Source organism: Macrobrachium nipponense, chromosome 42, assembly GCF_015104395.2.
Source record: "Macrobrachium nipponense isolate FS-2020 chromosome 42, ASM1510439v2, whole genome shotgun sequence".
Taxonomy (NCBI): domain Eukaryota; kingdom Metazoa; phylum Arthropoda; class Malacostraca; order Decapoda; family Palaemonidae; genus Macrobrachium; species Macrobrachium nipponense.
In genome coordinates, this window is record NC_061103.1 from 75514 (window position 1) to 81811 (window position 6298).

General features: G+C 37.3%; 1 long non-coding RNA gene across 1 annotated transcript in view; it reads right to left on the reverse strand.

The window, feature by feature from the left end:
* Nucleotides 1-6070, reverse strand: part of LOC135213253 (uncharacterized) — a 45550-nt gene extending 39480 nt beyond the window's left edge. Inside the window, exon 1 of the long non-coding RNA XR_010314100.1 lies at nt 5964-6070. This is a non-coding gene — a long non-coding RNA (uncharacterized LOC135213253). The remainder of the gene's footprint in view (nt 1-5963) is intronic.
* Nucleotides 6071-6298: the final 228 nt, after the last annotated feature.

The window sequence follows — 6298 nt, forward strand, 5'->3', positions numbered from 1 at the left end:
GAATAAGCTCGACAAATATCTAAACTGCATCCCAGACCATCCAAGATTGGAAGATGCAAAATATACCGGAAGATGTACTAGCAACTCTCTGGTAGACATTAGAGGTGCCTCATACTAAGGGACCTGGGGCAACCCGAACAAGATGTAAGGTCTGTAAGGTAAGGTCTCTCTCTCTCTCTCTGTATTTAACAACATTCTTTAGTATATTCGCTTTTTGGATAAGAGGGTAGGGAAGCACGGAACTAGACAGAGCTGTACAGTTGCTTGCTGCCAATACTAGTACTACTACTACCACACACGAGAGAGAGAAGAGAGAGAGAGAGACCTATAAATAAACAAGTAAGAATAATCTTCGTCAAACCCTAATGGGTACCTATGCACAGCATTTATATACGAACATCGGTTACTATAGCTGTCAGCAGAACCCGACAGAAATCTGGGCCATTTGATACAAGGCTGTGAGCGAGCCATTCCATTCCCCTCCCCAAACACGGCCCCAAACCTAACCACTCCTCCCCCCCACCCCCCAAAAAACATGGTCCCTTCTCTCCAAATATAAAAAGAATTTCTGCACGTTTTTTTCAACATCTGAACACAATAAATGTTGCATTACGTTGAAGAAATATATATATACATATATATATATATATATATATATATATATATATATATATATATATATATATATAATTTCAAATAATTTGAGCCAAACTGTCTGAAGTCTGAAGTCTTACCGATCAGGCAAAACATCTGTGTAAGACTCACTCTCTCTCTCTCTCGTCTCTCTCTCTCTCTCCACACACACCACACACATCACTCATATTGGAAAAGGACCAAATAACATAGAGAGAGAGAGAAAGAGGAGAGAGAGAGAGAGAGAGAGAGAGAGAGAGAGAAGGAATAACCAGGCGGGACAGTCGTGACGGAGTCAAACGGTCCATCGAATTCAAACTGAAAATAACAATGTCGATCTTATAACAAGCGAAATAAATTCCATTATGCTTTAGTACAGATAAAACGAGTGGACAGGGATTTTTTTTAACGACTTTTACCAGATGTGTATTAAAACAATACGTTAATTCAGCTTACGTCAGTTAAACTCCTTACTTGACAGTACGTAAATATACACTGTAATCTCAAAATTTTGCACACCTGTAGTACTACGCCAGTGGGTCTTGTCCGTGTGTCTCCTCTGCTTGGGTCGCCTCAGTAAGTGGGCGACGATAAAACCCGTGTAAGGGGGGAGGGTGATAACGGATATCTGAGGGGGATGTTAGCAGGGGAAAGGGGGAGCGGCAGTGAACCTTTCCTCCATGCAGTAAACAAGACCGATGCTGGGAAAGCAGCAAAAAACCTCCCACACAACCGTACCCCACCAGCCCCCCCAACCCCCCCCATTCTCCTCCCCAGTGCACCACTTAGGCCTACCTCATTGCTTTCATACCCTGGATACGATATTCAGAAATCCGCAATTATGATTATTATTATTCACGAAATAATACTATTTAATAATAAAATAGCAAATACATCGAGTTAAATGACGCATCATGCTAGAGAGAGAGAGAGAGAGAATTGCAATCACCCTTCTCAGTTTACCCAAGAACAAGAGGTAACAAAGCCACTATAGTCTATTTCTCTCTCTAAAAAAATACTAAATAATAATAATTAAGTAATATGGAAACGATAACAAGACGTGTTATTAAATAATGACAAAAGTGTCATTCTGGTGGATCTGAACAGCGGAAGTCATATGAGAGAGAGAGAGAGAGAGAGAGAGAGAGAGAGAGAGAGAGAGAGAGAGAGACCACTTGAGTATGTCATTCTTGAGTTGTAGAATCCAACCTATGACAGGAAATGTTTATGGCTAAGAATACGTCGTGATGTATGCGGTGTTACGATCGTGATGTATGCCGTGTATGTACGTGACTACATGAAACAACATATAATAATTGTTAAAGCTAATCTGTATCTGTATCTCTCTCTCTCTCTCTCTCTCTCAGGATCGTTAATTGTGTAAGTGATAAATGAAACGTGGTGATTTTTGTCAACGTTAAGCAACACCGCCTAAAGTTTTAATTCCAGCATAGGCCTATGCTGCAAGCTGGTAGGAATGAATATGAGTTGAAAATTCAACTCATTTTGAATTAATAATGAATTTATACTCATATACCTGGTCTGGGTTTTAAAAATATAATATTGGGGTTTCGTTATAAAGGTATTGCTGACTTTATAAATAAATATATGACTATATAATTCGACGAAACTACATCCTAATCTCACACCTCATACTGGGTACGAAAGACTAATGAAGGGTGATGCAAGTATGACGATTTTTTTTTTTTTTTTTTTTTTTAAGTTAAGGCTAACATATTTGCTCTCTCATTTTCAACATTACTCCTGCGATGGAAATGTCATATTTAATCATGAAAGGAAACAATACTTGGATTCATCTCTGGATGTTGTCATTGTTTAGGTAAAACATAAGCTCTCTTATCTCTCAATCCGTTTAAGATTAAAAATTAAAAATAAGAAAATGATTAGTTTTGTATTGTACTATGGACCCTTCTGACAGGTCGAGGATAACAGCCAATCTTTTACTCCTGCATAAAAACAAGGCAATATAGCCCATATTACATACCTTAACTATTCTAGAGTGAAATAAAAAAAAAGGGGGAACTTTTTTGACAAAAAATCACAAACTGAAAGTGAATGCCTGTTAACCATACGATATACCTTGAAGACGATTAAACTCCAAATAGCTCTCATTTTAAATTTAATGCACAGGTGACTAACATCTCACATTAGTACTACACACCTGGGTTCTTCACTATAAAGTATGAGGCAAAATTCGAGGTCTACAAACAACCAGGTATCGAGAGAATGATAAAATTCTGAAGCAGTTTTCAATATACCAAACACTTGTGTACAAAAAATGAGACTAATAAATACTAAAATTAACACAGAGGAACAAGTAACTCAACAGACTACATGTGCCTGGCAGAAAGCGGCCTTATTGCCGGATATGATGAGGGCAAGAATAGCACGAAGGTGCCCTCAGAAGATGAACCACCTCACGTTGGTTACAGGCGATCAACTGGCATTTTGTGTACGGTACGGAATTACGGTACGATAAGTTTACGAAAGTACGGTACGCTATAGTTCAGGTAAGGAAAAAAACGGGCAAATTCCGTACAGTACCTTACCTATGCTTATCTATGAACGTGTCTGCTTCCAACGCTAAGTATTAAACCGATCACGTTGCGTTAGGCGAATCATTCATGAACAGTATGATATGTTTTAGTGCATGACTCTACTAATTGGCGAACGCCACGGTACTGGTGAATGGTGGGCTAAAGTACAAGTTCCCTTCAATTGTTTACATGGTCTGGTTAGGCACAATGAAAGCTATTCTGATATAGCCAGATTCTGGAACTTTTCAGTGAGATTATTTTCTTTCTCTGACTAGAGACTGAACAATTAGATATTTTAGTTTAAAAGAATGTTTTACGTTTTATACGCACAGTTGTGACCCCGAGATTGTTGTATTTACAAAAATCAAACAGATAATCCCTATTATTTTTTTATTACAAATTTTTTTATTTGTAATTTCTCTATCATTTATTTGTTTGTTTCGGTATCTTTAGTTTTTAATTTACTTTCGAACATAACAAATGCAACTTCTTATCAATTTTTGTGACATCTGGAAGTAAAGTAAATTAGATCGACTGCTAAAGTACATTGATTCGGATATAAATTAAAATACACATTCTAAAAAATATTATTTTAGTCTACAGTTTACCCCTATCTCTCTCTCTCTCTCTCTCTCTCTCTCTCTCTCTCTCTCTCTCTCTCTCTCTCTCTATATATATATATATATATATATATATATATAAAATCTTCGCAATTTAAGTAAAGTAAGATGCTTTGTCAACTTACAGGCATTATTCCACTACGTTCAGTGGAATAATGCCTGTAAGGTGAACAAGCTTCTTACTTTACTTAAATTGCGATATATAATAGATATATATATATATATATATATATATATATTATTATATATATAGATATATATTTATATATATATATATATATGTATATATATATATATATATATATATATATATATATATATATATATATATATATATATATATATATATATATATATATATATAATTAGAAGAGAGAGAGAGTAAACTGTAGAATAAAATACAACTTTTTAGAATGTGTATTTTAATTTATATTGTTATCCATGTAACCAAATCTCTGCAACTTTGCGTATTTTTATACACCCATACACATATGCACACAATTACATAAATTTGAAAACAAGGGTGTTAATAATATTAATAGAAATATACCGATCATAACGTCCGATATTGAGAGAGAGAGAGAGAGAGAGCCATGCCAATTTTTATCAAGTCACAGGATTACGGCTAAATTTCGGCCGTTCATTTTTCAATTGCCCAAATTGCGCACGAATTAGCAAGGACAAAACGTGGGCAAGATCCTATAAAAAGCAATTATACTAATATAAAAAAAATGGATATGATGAGGGCAAAAGTTGAGGTGAATTAAAAAGAAAAAAAAAAACATCATCAAATGAGAGAGGTGGCGCGTAAAAGAGATATCGGAGTAGTCTCGGATAGGGGAGGGGGGGGGGGGGGGATTTATACAAATGATGTGGAATGTGCAGCTAACATGTTTATTTGTGGATTTTGCAATAGTGAACTCCCTGTTAGAGAGAAAGTAAACCGGCGATTAGGTGGCTAGGCCGATGTGGATCGATAACTTAGATTAACCCCAAATTCAATATATGCTTTCGATACTGAACAACGTGGACATAATATGCATGCATCACTGAAACCTCCTCCCTCTCCATCAATGGTATCGTATCACTGGACTCCGATGATGATGATGATAATAAATAAATGAGAGGAACGAAGTGGATATTGTCAGTTTGTCACCGCGCGGTGAAAATAATTTCAGCGCCACTTATTCTCACCGCCTACTCTTTTCAACCATTGGCCAACAGGTGTGGTCATTTTCACTTCCTGTTTTGCTTTTAGCCAGAAAGGCGCAAATTTCTTCAAATTTGATTGATACTGCAGTCTTTGAAGAATTTAAGTCTCTCATAACTTTCATGGCAACAATTGTTCCAAACTCTTTGATGAATTAGCTGTTGAAGACTGGAAGCTACAGCTAAGATCTGTCTGTCTTTCGCCGAGTATGAAAGACAGCATGCTCCTCATAGCCTAGATCTCTCTAGACCGAGTCTCGATCCTCCCCACGCAACTGATCTATTCGCCTTACAATTGTCATTAACACGAACAACCAATGTGAACCAGTACGATGAAATGTGCATAGCAGTTATGCCATATATTAAAACAAATATCATTACACTAACTGTAACTATTACCTATTTATGATAGATCAGTGGAAACAAAATTTGGAAAGTTTGAAAAGCAATATCTATAGTGCTCACAATACTTCAATAAAAGCACTACTAAAAGAATGCAAGGGCGAAATGGCGACACCCGTAGACCAAAGGTTGAAAAGAGCGTGCGGTGAGAATAGGTAAGTGTTGAAATTATTTTCACCGCGCAGTGACAATATCCACTTCCATAAAGGAAAGAAAAGCAAGCTGAATGGAATCTGCCATCTATCAAAGATAGGCCTACTTATACTATTCACGACACGCCGGTCAGTGATGCATGCATAGTAAGTCCCGGTTATTCAGTATCTACCTGAAGCATACTACTAGCTATACCTATTGAATTTGGAAGCATTTTAGTCACATTGGCCTGCTACCTAGTCGCCGGTTTCCTTTCTCTATAACAGAGCTCACTAATGCAAAACCCACAAATGGTAACCATGTTACCTCCTGCACATTCCACATGATAGATAGATACTCCTATTCAAGCAGTTATCGAAAGAGGTAAAAAAAGAACAAAAAAATCTACCTTGGTTTCTGCTTCATTCACTCATTCCATGGCCACCACTACTTCCTCACGCGGCGTCGCTGGATGACGGTGATACATCTCAAGTTCTCAACGGTGTCACATGTCAAGTGCTCTCAGTGCTCTGCTCCCTCGGGCCTCGCCCTCCTCCAACAGTACCACCTCCAGCCGTCCAGCGACAAGCGGCCCGGGGAAGTATCGAAGGCGCGACAAGGCGTCTCTCTCTCTTTCTCTCTCTTATCAAATCAATTTTCCTCAGCCAACTTAGACGTTGAGTGAATGGAATAAATATATACGAGGGAGTAGAATAAAGGAATAAATCGAATACTTAAGAGAAC